At 36.3% G+C, this 20,194-nt stretch overlaps 1 protein-coding gene and 1 pseudogene across 3 annotated transcripts in view; both read right to left on the minus strand.

Annotated features, from left to right (window-relative positions):
• Positions 1-20,194, minus strand: part of SBF2 (SET binding factor 2) — a 474,770-nt gene that overhangs the window by 116,420 nt on the left and 338,156 nt on the right. The window lies entirely within an intron of this gene.
• LOC113915644 lies at positions 9,533-9,607 on the minus strand (annotated as a pseudogene).

The raw sequence follows: 20,194 nt of genomic DNA on the forward strand, positions 1-20,194 counted from the left end.
GGCCCAAGGCAATAAAATTCAACAGACTTGAGCTGTAATCTTCTCCTAAGGAAATGGTTGGGATGCCAAGATGCCTTTTGACTTTGATTTCACAGCAGGGCTTCATTTGTAAGGATGCTGTCCAAACTTTAAATGACAACAGCTGTGATATGAAGCCCCACACACTCATTTATAAAAATTTCCCACAAATTAAAAAAAATTAAACAATGGGGATTTTCAATCCATGACCAATTAGCAGGGACCAGGCAATCATAAAACATTTAGGAGCTATTTATTATCATACAAAATGTTTACACATTGTAGTGCATGTCTCAAACCTGAGCGCCAGTCAAATGCTGATTGCAAAATATAAATATAAAATTCTTTGCAAATCACATTAGAGACATTCTAAGTTAATTAGGTTGAAAAATGGAAAAATTTTAAAACAATAAGCCTAAAACTATTGACATAGCAATAGCATTCCGGAATAGTGCAGTTATCTGTTGGGCAATCAGTCCATAAATACACATCCTGAAGTCCCCTGTGCTTTGGCCACATAATAGCAATGTAGTTGCAGACATAACAGGCAATTTATAAACTTGCAAGGACTTGAATACTTATACATGTTTTATTCTGAACTTTATGTAGTTTACCTTTAATTTTCCTGCTACAATTGAAGAGGGAGCCCTGCAATCTTAATTTCCCAATACCCTCAATTATTTCATACTTTTAATCTGCATACCTTTGAACTGTCATGGCCCAGCATTCCTATTTCACAAAACTTTGGAATCTCTCAAAAATAGAATAAATATTAAAGAAAAATGAGGTTGAAAGGCATAATTTCTTATAGAACTATAGAACTAACTTTTCTTTAGAGTTTAGATTAGACACAACTCAGAAAAAAATTTTTTTGAATTGTCCAAAATACTGAGAAATTTACTTATATTTTCTACATAGGGACAAAAATTAAAACTACCACAGCCAAAAATACCTCTTTATATCATATTCCTCTCCTGCTCAAAAATCCCTGACCATTACAGAATAATGACCAAACTCTTGTGCCAGGCTTGTCAGCCCTCCATGGTGTGGACCTATCTCCAAAACCAACCGACCAAATTGGCCCTCTTACTACAAGCCAGCTCTAGCCAGTCTGCTTTATCTATCACCTATTCCACATCATAGTAATTCCTACCACATCTAATATCCCTAGGAATACCTTCCATGTCTTCCATGCCTTGCTTTGTCATTTACACTCTTGTCCCTTGGCACCTCCATATGATGTCCCCATATGTTCCTACCCTTTCCAAATACAGTTCTAAGCACAAAATAATCAAAAGGACTTTTACTATAGTTTCAGCCTCAGGTTATATTTTAATACTAAATTAATTTATACAACCATAGAGAATGTATCATAATTTTGAACACTATGGTTATTTAATATGTACCATGACTCCCCCTGGGATAGAAGGTAAATGCTAGGCTAGACAAATAATATCAATCTTTGTTACAAGTTTTTGAGTGAATGTCCCAAGTCTGCTTCAATTTTATATGCTAGGAAACCGGAACACTGCACCTGGCTATGGTAATAATAGCTAACATTTATTGAGTGCTTATGAAGTTTCAGACATGTTTTAAGTATGAATTTACATAAATAATTTCATCTAATTTTCATATCTCTACAAGGTAGATACTATAATTATATCCATTTTGTTGATGAAGGAACTGAGGCTCTCAGAAGTCAGAAGGCTACAAATGGCAGAGCCAGAATTCGAACCCAGGTAGTCTTACTCCAGGATTTGTGCTTTAAACCTCTGTCCTCTTGTCTCTCAAATGCAGTAAGGTATGACATGGAATCTAAAAATGGCAGCTGTGGAAATATGTAATTCAGACTAAAGTAGAAATCTTCCAGTAATTATAAATAATATCCTCAAGAGCATTTGAAACTATATTACATCTATGAAAAAGCAACTGAAAATTTAAAAATGTGCTTGCTAAAGTTAAAATACAAAGGAAGGACTGGAAGATAATTTTTTTCTCATGGTATCCTTTTATTCCATCTCTATCTTCAGGAATTTGAAACAATTAATTAACACAGGGGATCAAGTCAAAGTTTCAAAAATAAACCTAACAGGAGTGCTACAAATAGAAAACAGAGAAAGTAGGTAGGAGAAAGTACAATAAATAATGAAAAGAAAATAATGACACTGGTGAGTGTCACATATGATGAAAAAAGGTATTTGTCAAAATGAGTAAAATGTTAGGTATAACGATACAAAGGAATACTAGATGAAAGTGAAAATGAATGAATGATAGGTATATCCAACATCACGGATGAATCAACCAAACACAGTTTTGATCCAAAGAATCAAGACAAAAAGAATACATCACCACTATCATCATTACCATCATCAAATTAGCCAATTCTGAAACATACCTTCTTTTTTTTTAAACTTATCATTTTATTTTTTTTGAGTTATAACCTGATATTTTAATGAAGTATGTTCCATTTATTTATGTTATTCCTTTTTTTTAAAGGAATTTGTTATGTTAATCACCATACATTACATCATTAGTTTTGGATGTAGTGATCCATGATCCATTGTTTGCGTATAACACCCAGTGCTCCATGCAGAGTGTGCCCTCCTTAATACCCATCACCAGGCTAACACATTCCCCCCACTCCCCACCCCTCTAAAACCCTCAGTTTGTTTCTCAGAGTCCATAGTCTCTCATGGTTCATCTCCCCCTCCGATTTCCCCCCCTTCATTTTTCCCTTCCTACTATCTTCTTCTTTTTTTTCTTTTAACATATAATGTATTATTTGTTTCAGAGGTACAGGTCTGTGTGAATTGTGTAAGACTGTTGAAACATACCTTCTTGATTAACACTGGCCTCTATCTCTACTTATCCCATCAAATCGCATTAAGGTAAACATGTGCCAATACAATATAGGAGGTCATGAAATCTGCCATAGTGATGTCAAAGAACTGCTTAAATCAAATCATACTGACAGAGGAGAATCTAACAAAGTCCGATCAAGTAAAAAAAAGATAATGAGTTAGGTTAATTTTATATGTACATTAAAAGAAAACAATTTGATGTCAAAGTGATTAAGGGAGTCCCTTGGGAAAAATAATGAAGGCTTTAAATATTTTTGCAAAAATGATCTTTAGGAAAGTGCTTTATAGCCAAACACAAAGTAAGCCATCATATGATTCTGTTAGAAAAAATATTTTAAATAGCTTTTCCTCACCCAAAAGTCAGATTCATACTTTAGTTCTAAAATAATCAGCATATGGTGAAAATTGTAACCTAAATATTTTTAAAATAAAATTTTATAATTAAAAAAAAACAAACCCTTTCCCCACTATTTGGTATGAAACTTTAGTCCCTATTTTAAATGGATTTACTGGTGGTGATAATGAAAATTAGTTCCACTCTTATGGATCTAAAGGATTCAGGAGTAATGGTCTGTGTCTTATCTCTGTTTAATTCTCCAGTCTGGTGTCTGCAGAAACCAGATGCAGTTATTTAACAAAGATGTGTTGTCTTTGCTAAAGCAGATTATCAAGGCCTCGGGTATGTTGCATGCAACCATTGATTTGGCAAACATGTTCTTTTCTATCCCTATCAGAGAGGACAATCTGAAACAGTCTGCATTTATATGAAATGGACAATGGGAAACAGGATTATGCTAATTAAAACCCCTTCCATTCAAACTCCATGTGAAGAAATTTGGACCATTTGAACATCACATAGAATATTATATTTGTGGTACTACATTGATGACATCATGCTAATTAGGCTGGGTGAAAAAGAAGTGGCTACCATATTTGGAACTTTGGTAAGGCATATGAACACAGAGGATGGGAGATAAGCCTTATGAAGGCTCTGGCATTCTGGGACATCTCATTCAAAGTAAAGGATAATTTGCTGTATCTTATATCTCCCACTATGAGGAAGGAAGCACAACTTCTGATAGCCCTCTTCAGGTTATGCAGGCAGCATATTCTACATCTGGGACTACTGCTCTAGCTCATACCACATGATGCAAAAAGCTGCAGCTCTGAGTGGGGTTCAGAGCAATAAAGGGCTCTGTAGGAGATCCAGGAATTATAAGCCCTGACTGCTTCTCATCATACATAGTGACCCACTTGGAGAATTTGCACCTTCCATTAATATAACTCTGAGCTCTGCAAGGTTAGCAGTTCCAGTCCTCAAAGGAGGAATATTTCTACCAGGGGACAAAACAAGAATCTCATTAATCTATAAACTATACCTGTCACCAAGGCACTTGACTCCTAATGCCCAGGGACCAGCAGATAAGAAAAGAGTCATCATTTTGGCAGAGAGAAGTGGATTGAGTTAAAAGATTTTTATGAAGTAAAAATCAACATAACTTGATGTTGGAGATGAGGCGTCAAGGATGTCATAGGTTTTGGTTTATGTAACTGGATCAATGGTGGTACATTTACCAAGACTGGGAATAATGAAAAGGGATCAGGTTTTTAGGGTTGAGGGGTAGAGAAAACAGATATCATAAGTTCAGTTTGTAACTGAAATTGAAGTGTCTTTGAGACATGAAAATGAGATACCAGGTAGCAAGCTGGATATTTGGGTGTAGAGCTCAGAGGCAATGTTTGGGGGAGAGAAACAAATTTGCAAGTTAAGTTGTGGGTATGGAAGAGATCAATCTTTGAGAAGATATAGAATGAGACAAAAAAGGAATGTAAGGCTTTACAAATTAAAAGCCAACTGGAGAAGGATAAGCTTTCCAAGATGGAAAAGGACTGGCCAGGGAAGTAGGAGGATATGTAGGAAACGTTTCATCATGGAAGCCAAGGAAACAGAATGCTTCAAAAAGAAATTCTAAGTGATAAACAGCTTCCTCTATCTTCAAAGCAAAGAGAAGCTGGTGGACTTAACCGTGAAGAGATAACATTAATAATTAATATAGTTTACATAGTTTCAAGGTAGCTTTTATACTGTATTTTTTGTTTGCTTTCCTTTGCCCCTCTCCCCCCCAAAAGAGATATTTTAAGTAAGTTCCTGGGAGGAAAAAAGAAAGTAAATTATAAGTCTGCCATACTTAGAATGGCTAATCTGTCATATTTATTTATTTATTTATTTATTTTTTTAAAAAGATTTTATTTATTTGACAGAGAGAGACACAGCGAGAGAGGGAACATAAGCTCAGAGAGGGAGAGAGGGAGAAGCAGGCCTCCTGCCGAGCAAGGAGCCCGATATGGGGCTCGAACCCAGGACCTTGGGATCATGACCTGAGCCGAAGGCAGACGCTTAACGACTGAGCCACCCAGGCGCCCCTAATCTGTCATATTTAGAATGGCTAATAAAGAAATAAAACCTATTGAAAAAAGTCTTCTACATTAGAAAAGCCTTCATGTATGTAAGTGTAATTATAAAGAAAAACCAACAGTTCTTTTTAGTATTTTAAATCCATAAGTTACCATTATGCTACCTTTATAATATTAACAAAAGATAAAATAAAATACTTATATAACCAATTATCATAAATAACTAGAGATAATTTTCTACATGGTCTACATTGTGAAAATAATAAGATCAGAAAAACCTTACTTAGCTCTTAGTTTCAAGAATATTCTGAAATGGTAAGACTATAATTGCTCAGCAACAGTATTTATGAAAATCTTTTTGAAAGTCAAAAGCAGATTCCATACAATGAATGAAATACATGAAAGTTAGACTTAATTAACCACATCTAACCATCCTTAAAGATAAATAGGTAAGGAATTGTCAAGTCTGTGGTTAAATTTTTTTTTTTTCTAAAGCACTGATAAGACAGACAGTAAAATGTGAAGTGTTACATACGGTTAGGATAGTAACATGAAAGCAGCCCTGGGAATCCTAAGAAAACAATGTATGAGTTCTGCACTTATTTCTTAATGACAACATAAAACTAGACCCTGGCCAGAGGATCAACCCCCTCCAGATTGGCTTTGGCTTTCTGAACCCCCACCCCCACTTTCACTGGCAAAGGTCAACAACAATAACCTCTTACTTGCTAACCAAATGGATTATGTTTAGACATTTAATTTAACCTCTATACCATTTGTTAAGATTAAACACATGCTTTTTTTTTTTCTAAACTACTTCCCTAAAAAAAAAAAGCCAAAAAACACCAAAACGCACAACCTTCCATCTCATTACAAAAGACATATGAAATACAGGTAAGTAAAAAGAAAGAAAAACATCTTCGTGATAAATTCCACAATGCTTAAACAACCAATGTTAACATTTGGTGTCTATACTTCATATTTTTCCTAATCACTAATTATATGTTTACTCATACGATTTAACTTTTTTTAAAGTAGTCATTTTATTCTTAAACTAATTTCCTTCCTTGGCCTCCATGACTCTACTTTTTCCTTTTACATCTTTTCTCCTCTTACATCTATGATCCTTTCATCTCAATATCCTTTATAGGTTTTTATTATTCTGCCAAACCTCTAAATGTATTTCTCAGCTCTTTTTTCATCCTTAGATCTCCTCTCTTACAGTACCTACTTTTCATTGGCTGGCTCGACCATTTCTATGGCATAAGGTGCCACTGAAATTTGTATTTCCAGCCTAGACAACCCTCCTCAGCTCCAGCTGACAAGACACCTCCAATATGACACCATGCAAATACCTCAAATTCAATATATCTTAAACTGAACTATCTCCTACCCTTCACCCTCATCAAGGCTGATATCCTTCTACACTGTCTTGGTAAAAAGGACCAGCATCTATTCAGCACCTAGCCAGAAATTGATCACATCATACTCTCACATTCAATCAGATACCAAGTTGACGCTTCCAACGGAAACTTCCTTCCATCTATCCATCCAACATAACTTTAGTTAAACTAGGTGCTTTGTGCTAGGGGTTGTGAATTAAACAGTTATATAATCACTGCGCTCTTGAAACTGAATCAAATGCTGATAATTCTGTCTTCACCACATTTGTCATGTGTTCCCTCATCTTCATAGTCACTACCTTTATTGGGACTTTCACCATGGCCATAACTTCTTTACTCCTACCGATTTCTGAGTTTTGGGGGGCGTTCTGCTATAGAAATCAGAATGTTTTTCTGCTTTCTTCTCATGCTCCTAATTTAGCTTTCTCATGTCTGTTAAATCACTTAACCACTTGTCCATTTGTTTTCTGTCTTCCAGAATTTTTTTGCTGACATTTACCTGTTTTATTTGTCCTTGGAGATTTATGTTTATCTTTAAAAAAATCTGTCTACTATGACTTTTAGTTGTGTTTTAGGAGGGGACTGGAAGTAAATGTGTGGAGGTAAGTGACCAGGAGCCCATAATCAGGACATTCTAGAATTCACAATTTCTAGAAGTTTCTCTAGGCCATCACTGTTTGAATATTTTAATATCTTTTCCTTCACATTTCCTAGCTACATGGTTTTCCAGCAAGATTTGAAAAAGCTTCTTCTTCATTCCTTTTAGAAAATGAATTAGTGTCTTATCTAGTCCTATAGTCACTGAGGAAATAGGAAATAAAATTCAGTAAGGAGGCAGGTGTATTAGGGGAATGCAGCAATCATGGATAACTCTTTAGGCTCAAAATTGTGTAAATATTAGTGACATACACCTTGGGCCTTAAATCTCAGGTAGAAACTGTTTTTTATTTTGGAACACTAAAGTTTGTCTGTCAAATGACTGGCATGACAGCCTATGAATTTCTCTTTCTGATTTTAATTAAACATTTTAGAGAACTATGTATGTTTCTTCCACAAAACTTCTGGAATGAACACACACAGAGTCATGGTATTTTCAAAAGGTTATAAGAGTTTGAAACTAACAATCATCCAGATACTTAATTCTTACTGCTATCTTAGGTAAAAACAAATTACACCATTGGCTGGAATTCTTTTAAACAACCAGACTCTTTCTGGGTGTAATTTTCCTAAATAACACAGAAACACAAAATAGACAGTATTTGGCTAGCTTATAACTACTCCAGAAAAAAAGGACTGTAGGGACTGCAAAAGTATTGGACATGAGAAAATGAGTCACAAAGTTACTAGAAAAAAGAGAGGACTCCTCGTTAGAGAAGGGAGATCAGGACTTTTTTTTTTTTCCGTGAAAAGACAGGCAGGCTTGGGAAGGAAAAAGAATTTATTCTAAGTTAGGTGACCAAGCTTCAGACAGGAGTAGGGGGCTGAGGGTATAGAAGGAAAAGGCAAGAGCCAGGCCAAGCTCTTGTACAGAGCAGAGCTATCAGTTTTGGGTGTAGTTTATAAGACCTAATATGGACCCTCTAAGAACCAGCATAAGAAAACATATGATTAATTAGCACATATATGCCTTAGTATATAAATGTATAAAACCTAGTCTGCTATTTAAACCCTAGAAACATACAACTTACCAAGACTGAGTCATGAAAAATAGAAAATGTGAACAGACTAGTAGGAGATTGAATGAGTAATCAAAAATCTCCCAACAAACAAAAGTCCAGGACCAGATGGCTTCACTAGTGAATTCTACCAAACATTTAAAGAAGAATCAGTACTAATCCTTCTCAAAATCTTCCAAAAAATAGAAGGGACGGGAGCCCTTCCAAACTCATTTTACAAGGCCAGCATTACCCTGATACCAAAACTGGATAAGGACAGCGTAAGAAAAGAAAATTACAGGCCAATATCCCTGATGAACACAGATGAAAAGTCTTCAACAAACAATTAGCAAACTGTATTTATTTTTTTTAAAGATTTTATTTATTTACTTGAGAAAGAGAGAGAGCACAAGCAGGCAGAGCAGCAGGCAGAGAGAGAGGGAGAAGCAGTTTCCCTGCTGAGCAGAGAGCCCGATGTGGGGCTTGATCCCAGGACCCTGGGATTAGGACCTGAGCTGAAGGCAGATGCTTAACTGACTGAGCCACCCAGGCGGCCCAGCAAACTGTATTTAATAATACATTAAAACAATTATACACCATGATTAAGTTGGGTTTATTCCAGGGATGCAAGAATGGTTCAACATTTGCAAATCAGGGTGTTATTCCACATTAATAAAATGAAGGATAAAAATCATATTATCATCTCAATAGATGCAGAAAAAGCATTTGACAAAATTTAACATCTGTTCATGATAAAAACTTTTAACAAAGTGGTTATATAGAGAACATACCTCAAAGTAATAAAGGCCATTTAGGACAAGCCCACAGCTAACATCATACTCTAAGACAACTCTAAACATCTACTCATACTAACAGCAGGAACAAAACAAGGATGCCCATTTTTGCCATGATTATTTAACATAGTACTGGAAGTCTTAGCCAGAGCAATTAGGCAAGAAAAATAAGTAAAAGGAATCAGATTCAGAAAGGAAGGAGTAAAACTATCACTGTTCACAGACAACATAATATTATATGCAGAAAATCCTCTACCACAAACTGTTAGAACTAATCAACAAATTCAGTAAAGTTGCAGGATACAAAATCAATATAGAAAAAATCTGTTGTTTCTATACATTAAAAACAAACTACCAGGAAAAAAAAATAAGAAAACAATGCCATTTACAGGTGCATGAAAAAGAATAAACTGATAGAACAGATACTACACTTGATCTTAGCCAAAAGGCTGAGAAGCGATTGAAAAATAAAATACCTAAAAATAAATGAATTAATGAAGGAGGTGAAAGACCTGTACACTGAAAACTATAAGATAATGATGAAAAAAATTGAAGACAAATAAATGGAAAGAAATTCTGTGCTCACTGATTGAAAGAATTAGTACTGTTAATATGCCCATAAAACCCAAATAATCTAGATTCAATGTAATTCTTATCACAATTCCAATGATATTTTTAATAGAAATAGAACAATTTTAAAATTTGTATGGAATCACAAAAAATCCCAAATAGACAAAGTAATCTTGAGAAAGAAGAATAAAGTTGGATTCATTACTCTGATTTCAAAGTATATTACATAATTACAGTAATAAAAACAGTATGGTATTGGCATAAAAACAGAAACACAGATCAGTGGAACAGATTAGAAAGCCCAGAAATAATCCTACACATACAGGGTCAATTAATTTATGACAAAGGAGCCAAGAATATACAATGGGGAAAGGGCAGTGTCTTCAATAAATGATGCTGGGAAAACTGGACAGCCATCTGCAAAAGAATGAAACTGGACCACTAATTATATCATATGCAAAAAATCAACTCAAAATGGATTAAAGACCTGAATGTAAGACCTGAAACCATAAAACTCCTAAGAGAAAACATAGATGGTATGTTCTATGACATTTAGTACCTGACTCCAAAGGCAAAGGCAACAGTGTTTGTTGACTGATGAATAGATAAAGAAGATGTGGTGGGTGCGCACACACGTGCGTGCACACACACACACACACACACACGAATATTACTCAGCTATAAAAAAGAATGAAATCTTGCCATCTGCAATGACACAGATGGAACTCCAGAGTATTATACTATGCAAAATAAGTTAGAGAAAGACAAATACCATATGATTTCATTCATATGTGGAATTTAAGAAACAAAACAAATGAACAAAGGGAAAAAAAAGAGAGGGGGAGACAAACCAAGAAACAGACTCTTAACTAGAGAGAACAAACTGATGGTTACTGGAAGGGTAGTGGGTGGGGGGATGGGTTAAACAGATGATGGAGAGTAAGCAGTGCACTTGCTGTGATGAGTACCAGGTGTTGTACAGAAGTCTTGAATTGTTTTATTATATACCTGAAACTAATATTACACTGTATGTTAACTAACTGGAATTTAAATAAAAACATAAAAAAAACAAAACAAAACAACTCAAAGGCAAAGGCAAACAAAAGCAAAATAAACAAGTGAGATTATATCAAATTAAAAAGCTTCTATACAGGGAAGAAAACCATCAACAAAATGAAAAAGCTACCTACTGAATGGGAGAAGGTATTAAAGATCATATATCCAATCAGGGCTCACCACTCAAAATATAAAAAGAACTCATACAGTTCAACAACAACAACAACAAAAAAGTCTCATTAAAAAATGGGCAGAGGATTGGGATAGACATTTTTCCAAAGATACACAGATAGCCAACAGCCACTTGAAAACATGCTCAACATCACTAATCATCGGGGAAATGCAAATTCAAACCACTGAGATACGATCTCACACCACAACAAGATATCATCTCACAGTGAGATATCAGAATGCCTATTACCAAAAAGACAAGAAATAACAGGTGTTGGCAAGGATGTGGAGAAAAGGGAACCCTTAGGTAGGAATGTGTATTGATGCAGCCACTATGGAAAACAGTACGGAGTTTCCTCAAAAAATTAAAAATAGCGGTATCATATGATCCAGCAATTCACTTCTGGGTATTTATCCAAAGGAAATGAAAACACTAACTTGAAAAGATATATGCACCCCCATGTTCACTGCAGCATTATTTACAATAGCTAAAGTAGGAAAGCAACCTAAGTACCCATCAGTGGATGAATGGATAAAGAAAATGTATATATATACATAATGGAATATTAGCCACAAAATAGAAGAAAGTCTCGTCATCTGTAACAACATGGATGGAACCAAAAGGTATTATGCTAAGTGAAATAAGTCAGACAGAGAAAGATATTCTATGATCTCACTTATATGCAGAATTTTAAGAAATCAAAACACCAAACTCAGAGACAAAGAGAACAGATTGGTGGTTCCCAGAGTTAAGTATGGGAGAGTGGGTGAAATGGGTAAGGAGGTCAAAGGTATAAACTTCTAGTTATAAAATAAATAAGTCATGGGATATAATAGTGTATTGTATAATTGAAAGTTGCTAAGAGAATAGATGTTAGAAGTTCTTATCACAGAAATAAAATTTCTAACAGTGTGTGGTGATGGATGTTAACTAGACTTACTAGGGTGATCCTTTTGCAATATATACAAATATTAAATTGTTATATTGTACATCTGAAACTAATATAATATTGTATGTCAATTATATCCAATAAAAAATAAAAACAAACAAAAAAAGCCCTGCCTGGTCTTTCACAGCATAAACCTAAAGGGATTTTGTAAACAGAATAGAGATGATTATATTCTCCCCTCCTTGAGTAATGAAGTTTTTATTTCTTTCCAAGAAAGAAAAGAGACATTATCTAAGAGCTCTTTATGATATTATTTTTTTTCTCCTTAAGATTTTAGTGCTGGGTACTAAGTAGTCCCTCAAAGTATTGGTTTTAAAAGACTAGCTGCAGAAAGAGGCCAATTTGATGAAACAAAACTGATTGGTGGGTAAAGAGTACTTTTGAGAATGTCCAGTTATCAGGACAAGGGCATCCTAATCAGGGAAGTAGGAAGTGGAGAGAGGACATGTCTTCTTAATGCTTTGGTGCTGGGTCAGGGCTCCACAACTGCTCCTACCCTTAATCATCTGACTCAATGTGTACATTGCTCCTACTTCCCTCTTTCTCTGCTTCAGTTTGCCTCTATTCTTTTCTTAGTCTATCTGCCTATAATACTAGTTCATAAAATGTTGGCCATGGACCAGCAGTACAGGTGTGATCTTAGAACTTGTTATATATGAAAATTTTCAGGCTCCATTCCAGATTTACTGAGTCAGAAATCTAGGTGCGGAGACCAGCAATCTGTGTTTTAACAAGTTCTCCAGTTATTCTAATGCATGCTAAACTTTGAAAATCAGTGGCCTGTAGTGTACCAATATTGTCCTTTCTGATACGACCTTGAACCATTTTAGATAAATACGGCTATATCCGACTTGATTTTTAGACTCATGTGAATGTGTGAAATATATTGTTACTCAAATTACTCTACATTTGCTTAAAGTAACTCACACCAAATTCTTTACACTAAAATCTAAGTGTTTAGGGACACCTTGGTGGCTCAGTTGGTTAAGCGGCCAACTCTTGATTTCAGCTCAGGTCATGATCTCAGAGTCCTGGGATGGAGCCCTGCATCGGGATCCATGCTCAGCACAGAGTCTGCTTAAGATTCTCTCTCTCTCTCCCTCTGCCCCTCCCCCTAAAATAAATTCATTAAAAAAATAAAATCTAAGTTTTTTTAAAAAAAGTTTATCTTAGTTTATACTTACATCTTCATTTTTCAACCAATAAATATGGGCCTACAAAGTGAAAACTTACATATGGGACCAATCATTAGAGTTAGTCTGTCTTCAAGGGGCTTACAAACTAATGAAACTAATAGACAAGTAGGCCTAACATGACCTAATGCAAATCAACGTGTTTAACATGCCACACTAGAAGTAGAAAAAGGTGTTATGGGAGCATAGAATAGGAAGTGATTCTGCCATAGCAATCAAAGAAGGCTTTATGAATGAAGGGCATTTAAGCTGAACGGGAAGATGAATAGTTTCTTTGGATTCGTTTCTCTCCTTTCACATCTCTAATTGTTTCCTCCTATATGCCATTAGTTAATGGTTGTTAGTTTGCATATGGTTTTAGCTGTAGTGTTTTAAATATAAAGCTGAACACGGCAACCAATGCATATTTTGCATTGGAAACGAGGCCCACTGATTTTGATTTTATGAAAAGCATTGTTTTGCCTCAAGAGAAGTTTCCAACATTGAACTAGTTTATGTTTATTTAAATGAATTAAAAATTTCCTTAAATAAATTTGAAGAAACGTTATTATGGTCATAGACCAAACACTACTTTATTGTTTAAAGACCATGTGTAGTATACTGGAAAAAGAACAGGGATGATCATTAGACCATATTCTTTTTTACCCCCATAATACCAGTTTATTATTTATGCAGAGACATGATTAAAGATATTATTAAACCATATTCTTATCCATAATATGCCACTACCTTTGCTGTGGTCTTAAGCAAATCATGTTACCTCTCTGGACCTTAGTTTCTTCACCTAGAAAACAGTTTGGACTCAGTGATTTCTAATGACACTTATTTTTATTTTTTTGTCTAAACCCTGTTAAGTGCCATTTATGATTTCAACTGGTTCAATTATTTAAATATTCATCAAGAAAGGGAATGCCTCTTTTTGCAGCTAAGTAAGATTTTTTTTTAAGATTTTTATTTATTGAGAGAGAGAGAGAATGGTAGAGAGAGAGCATGAGAGGGAGGCAGGTCAGAGGGAGAAGCAGACTCCCTGCTAAGCAGGGAGCCCGATGCGGGACTTGATCCTGAGACTCCAGGATCATGACCTGAGCCGAAGGCAGTTGCTTAACCAACTGAGCCACCCAGGCACCCTTTTTGCAGCTATCTAGACAAATACCCTCTGCAAATACTTTGGCTACAAGGGTAGATTCCAGAAGCTAGTTGCATGAAGTTTACAGAACACAATGTTAGGCTCAAAACGTGCTCATGACAGGCCACATTAGGAAAGAGTGTCCTTAAAATTACATTACTTCATCTCTAACGAGAAATGCCTCATGAGACCACGGCAGTGGTCAAAATCTTGGCTGAACAATTTTCTGATGCATTACTGATAGAAAAGTCATTCCTCAAACTGCAAAACTTGCTCTGAAACATACCCTAATTGTAAACAACAACAACAACAACACAGATAAGGCCAGAGCTGCATTCCACAATGGAGAGCCTGAGAAATTTAAATCAAATGGAAGAAGTTTTGCAACTGTGAGACAGACTTTAGGGGGAGATGAGACTCCCCCAAAATATGGCTATGATATTTTAGTCCAAATATAATTATTTTTTTTAAGATTTTATTTATTTTTCAGAGAGAGAGAGAGAGAGAGAGAGAAAGCGCTCAATCAGGGGGAGCTGCAGGCAGAGGGAGAAGCAGGCTCCCCGCTAAGCAGGGAGCCCGATGCGAGACTTGATCCCAGAACCCTGGGATCATGATCTGAGCTGAAGGTAGACAATTAACTGACTGAGCCACCCAGGTGTCCCACCAAATATAATTCTTTTTTTTAAATTTTATTTATTTTTTATTATTAACATATAATGTATTATTTGTTTCAGGGGTACAGGTCTGTGATTCATCAGTCTTACACAACACCCAAGTACTCACCACAACACATACCCTCCCCAGTGTCCATCAACCCCCTCCCCTCCAACAATCCTCAGTTTGTTTCCTGAGATGAAGAGTCTCTTATGCTTTGTCCCCCTCTCTGGTTTCATCTGGTTTAATTTTTTCCCTCTCTTCCCCTATGATCCTCTCCCTTGTTTCTTAAATTCCACATATCAGTGAGATCATATCATAACTGTCTTTCTCTGATTGACTTATTTCGCTTAGCATAATACCCCCTAGTTCCATCCACATCATTGCAAATGGCAAGATTTCATTTTTTGATGGCTGCATAATATTCCATTATATATATATATACACACACACACCACATCTTCTTTATCCATTCATCTGTCGAGGGACATCTGGGCTCTTTCCATAGTTTGGCTATTGTGGACACTACTGCTATAAACATTGGGGTGCAGGTGCCCAGGTCACTACATTTGTATGAAGTGAAGCAGGTGCTTCAGGTCACTACATTTGTATCTTTGGGGTAAATACCCAGTAGTGCAATTGCTGGGTCACAGAGTAGCTCTATTTTCAACTTTTGGAGGAACCTCCATACTGTTTTCCAGAGTGGCTGCACCAGCTTGCAGTCCCACCAACAGCGTAGGAGTGTTCCCCTTTCTTCGCATCCTCGCCAACATCTGTCATTTCCTGACTTGTTAATTTTAGCCATTCTGACTGGTTTGAGGTTGTATCCTACTATGGTTTTGATTTGTATTCTTAATGCACAGGAATATAATGGCAACTGTATACTATGGTTGTGAAATTTGAACCTGTGAAAGGCTCAGTAACCTTGAAGAATGAAACGGGGCACATCTTCCTGACTATAAAACAGGTTGTAAATCTTTACCATTTTTTATTCTGGCTCCTTGCACATGGAGGTCATGCTGTGAGCTGCAGGAGGAGGGATGTAGCAGTGACCTTTTCGAATATTCCAACTTACTGGCCAAGTGTCTGTACTAATTGATTTTCATCACCCTTTTAAGAGTGCATCTCTAACTCCTGGTGCCAAATGCCTGCCTAAAGTTCACCTAAACATTGCGGTAAGATCCAAGCTACATGAATTTCACTAAAGTGTAAAGTGTGAGGCAACACAGAGTTATAGACCAGAAAGTTTAGTAGCTTGGGATGAGTTTTGTGCTAATTCCATTATTAAAAAGCATCACTGGGGCACCTGGGTGGCCCAGTTGTTAAGTGTCTGCCTTCAGCTCAGGTCATGATCCCAGGGTCCTGGGACTGAGCCCCGCATTGGGCTCCCTGTGCAGCGGGAAGTCTGCTTCTCCCTCTCCCATTCCCCCTGCTTGTGTTCCCTCTCTCACTGTCTCTCTCTCTGTCAAACAAATAAATAAAATCTTAAAATAAATAAATAAATAGCATCACTGAGAAACCTCTGGAAGACTTTTTTGTTCTCAATTATTCTTTTTCAAAACCAGTCTTTAAAGTGAACGTAGGTAGAGTGAAGCAGGACTTATGTCTTGGGCTGAGGTTTGAGTATGGGATTCTACAGCAATGTCTGACAGAAATTTAATGTGAATCATACAAATAATTTAAAATTGCCCAGTAGTCTGATTTTTAAAAAGTAAAAAGAAATAGGTAAAATTAAATGTAATATTTTATCTAACCCAATATACCTAAAGTACAATCATTTCAACTTGTAATCAATATAAAAACCATTGAGGCATTTTACGCTTTTTCAAATGAAGTCTTCAAAATCCAGTGTGTACCCAAAGAACAAATAATCCAATCAAGAAATGGGCAGAAGACATGAACAGACATTTTTCCAAAGAAGACTTCCAAATGGCCAACAGACATATGAAAAAGTGCTCAACATCGCTTGGCATCAGGGAAATCCAAATCAAAACCTCCATGGGATACCACCTCACACCAGTCAGAATGGCTAAAATTAACAAGTCAGGAAACGACTTGTTTCGTTTCCTGAAAGAAGGGGGAACCCTCCTACACTGTTGGTGGGAATGCAAGCTGGTGCAGCCACTCTGGAAAACAGTATGGAGGTTCCTCAAACAGTTGAAAATAGAGCTACCATATGATCCAGCAATTGCACTACTGGGTATTTACCACAAAGATACAAATGTAGGGATCCGAAGGGGTACGTGCACCCCAATGTTTATAGCAGCAATGTCCACAATAGCCAAACTGTGGAAAGAGCCAAGATGTCCATCGACAGATGAATGGGTAAAGAAGATGTGGTATATATACACAATGGAATATTATGCAGCCATCAAAAGGAATGAGATCTTGCCATTTGCAACGACGTGGATGGAACTGGAGGGTGTTATGCTGAGTGAAATAAGTCAATCAGAGAAAGACATGTATCATATGACCTCACTGACATGAGGAATTCTTAATCTCAGGAAACAAACTGAGGGTTGCTGAGTGGTAGGGGGTGGCTGGGTGATAGACAGTGGGGAGGGTATGTGCTATGGTGAGCGCTGTGAATTGTGCAAGACTGTTGAATCACAGATCTGTACTTCTGAAACAAATAATGCAACATATGTTAAGAAAAAAGAAAAAGAAGAAGATAGCAGGAGGGGAAGAATGAAGGGGAGTAAGTCGGAGGGGGAGACAAACCATGAGAGACGATGGACTCTGAAAAACAAACTGAGGGTTCTAGAGGGGAGGGGGGTGGGGGGATGGGTTAGCCTGGTGATGGGTATTAAGGAGGGCACGTTCTGCTTGGAGCACTGGGTGTTATGTACAAACAATGAATCATGGAACACTACATCAAGAACTAATGATGTAATGTATGGTGATTAACATAACAATAAAAAATCCAGTGTGTATTTCACACTCACAGCCCATATCAAATTTTAAAAACATTTTATTTATTTATTTATTTATTTATTTGAGAGAGAGCGCAGCAGAGGGAGAGGGAGAAGCAGTGGGGCCCAATCCCAGAACCCCAGGATCATGACCTGAGCCAAACGCAGATGCTTAATTGGCTGAGCCACCCAGGTGCCCCTGTCCATCTCAATTTTTTTTCTCCTAGCTACATTTCATGTACTTGGTATCTAGTTTTATGCACCATCTTAAGTAATGCTGCATTAGACGGTAATACCTTTAATATCTGGGTCTTATAGACCCAAAGTTATGGAAACTGATTTTTCCTCCTTTTTCCTCCTCCTCCTACTCCATCCGAGTTTTTATTCCAATTTTTGAAATATAATTTAGAAAATTTATGGCAGGGGATAATAAGCCAATGCATTAAATTCCTTCTAGGACAACCAAAAATGTCAATCTCTGCAGGCTAAAAAACAGAAGATTTTGAACTAGGAAATAAAGTGTTTTTTAAAAAATGAGTCATAGATAAAAGACAAGAGATCTTGTCTTTCATCTTTTATCTTTTGAGTCTGAAACTCAAAGAGGGTTCCTTTTCCTCTACATCCTCACCAATACTTGTTGTTCTTTGTGTATTTGATTTTAGCCACTCTGACAGGTGTCAGGTGATATAATAGTTTTGATTTGCATTTTCCTAATGAGTGATATTGAGCACCTTTTCATGTGTCTGTTGGCCATCTGTATGTCTTCTGTGGAGAAATGTCTGTTCATGTCTTCTGCCTATTTTTTAATTGGATTATTTGGTTTTTGGTGTTGTGTTCTTTATATATTTTAGATACTAACCTTTTATCAGATATGTCATTTGCAAATATCTTCTCCCATTCAGTAGGTTGTCTTTTAGTTTTGTGGATTGTTTCCTTTGCTGTGCAGAAGGTTTTTGTTTTGATATAGTCCCAATAATTTATTTTTGCTTTTGTTTCCTTTGCCTCAGGAGACATATCTAGAAAAATGTTGCTACAGCCAATGGCAGAGAAATCAATGCCTATATTCTCTTCTAGGATTTTTATGTTTTCAGGTTTCACACTTAGGTCTTTAATCCATTTTTTAAAAAAGATTATTTATTTATTTGAGAGAGAGAGAGAGAGCAAGTGAGCACAAGCAGGGTGGGGCAGAGGGAGAGGGTGAAGCAGACTCCCCACTGAGCAGGGAGCCTGACACAGGGCTCGATCTCAGGACCCTGGGATCATGACCTGGGCTGATGGCAGACATTTAACTGACTAAGCCACTCAGGGGCCCCTAGGTCCTTAATCCACTTTTAATTTTGTGTATGGTGTAAGACAGTGGTCCAGTTTCACTCTTTTGCATGCAGCTATCCGGTTTTCCCAACACCATTTGTTGTAGAGACTGTTTTTTTCCCTATGGCATATTCTTGCCTCCTTTGTTGTATTTGTTGTAGATTAATTGACCATATAATTGCGGGTTTATTTCCAGGCTCTATATTCTTCTGTTCCATTGATCTATGTGTCTGCTTTTGTGCCAGTACCATACTGTCTTGATGACTACACCTCTATAATATAACTTAAAGTCTGGGATTATGATGCCTCCAGCTTTGTTTTTCTTTTCTAAGATTGCTTTGGCTATTTGAGGTCTTTTGTGGTTCTATACAAATTTTAAGATTGTTTTTTATAGTTGTGAAAAACGCTGTTGGCATTTTGATAGGGCCTGCAGTAAATGTGTAGATTGCTTTGGGTAGTATAGACATTTTAACAATATTTGTTCTTCCAATCTATGAACATGAAATATCTTTCCATTTCTTTGTGTCACCTTCAAATTTTTTCATCAGTATTTTATAGTTTTCAGAATACAGGTCTTTCACCTCTTTGGTTAGGTGTATTTCTAGGCATTTTATTATCTTATTATATTACCTCAATTGTAAATGGGTTTATTCCTTTAATTTCTCTTTTTGCTTCCTTATTAGTGTATAGAAATGCAATGGATTTATGTACATTGATTTTGTATCCTGTGACTTTACTAAATTCGTTTGTAAGTTCCTAATAGTTTATTTATTTATTTTTTTTGGTGGAATCTTTCAGGTTTTCTATACAGAGTATCATGTTATCTGCAAATAATAAAAGATTTACTTCTTCTTTACCAATCGGGATGTCTTTTATTCCTTTTCCTTGTTTGACTGTTGTGGCTAAAACTTCCAGTATTATGTTGAATAAAAGTGGTGAGAGAGGACATCCTTGTCTTGTTCCTAACCATAGAGGAAAAGTTCTGTTTTTCACCATTGACTATGATGTTAGCTGTGGGTTTTTCATATATGGCCTTTATTATGTTGAGGTATGTTCCCTCTAAGCCTACTTTGCTGAGGGTTTTTATCATGAGTAGATGTTGTAC

Source organism: Zalophus californianus, chromosome 11, assembly GCF_009762305.2.
Source record: "Zalophus californianus isolate mZalCal1 chromosome 11, mZalCal1.pri.v2, whole genome shotgun sequence".
NCBI lineage: Eukaryota > Metazoa > Chordata > Mammalia > Carnivora > Otariidae > Zalophus > Zalophus californianus.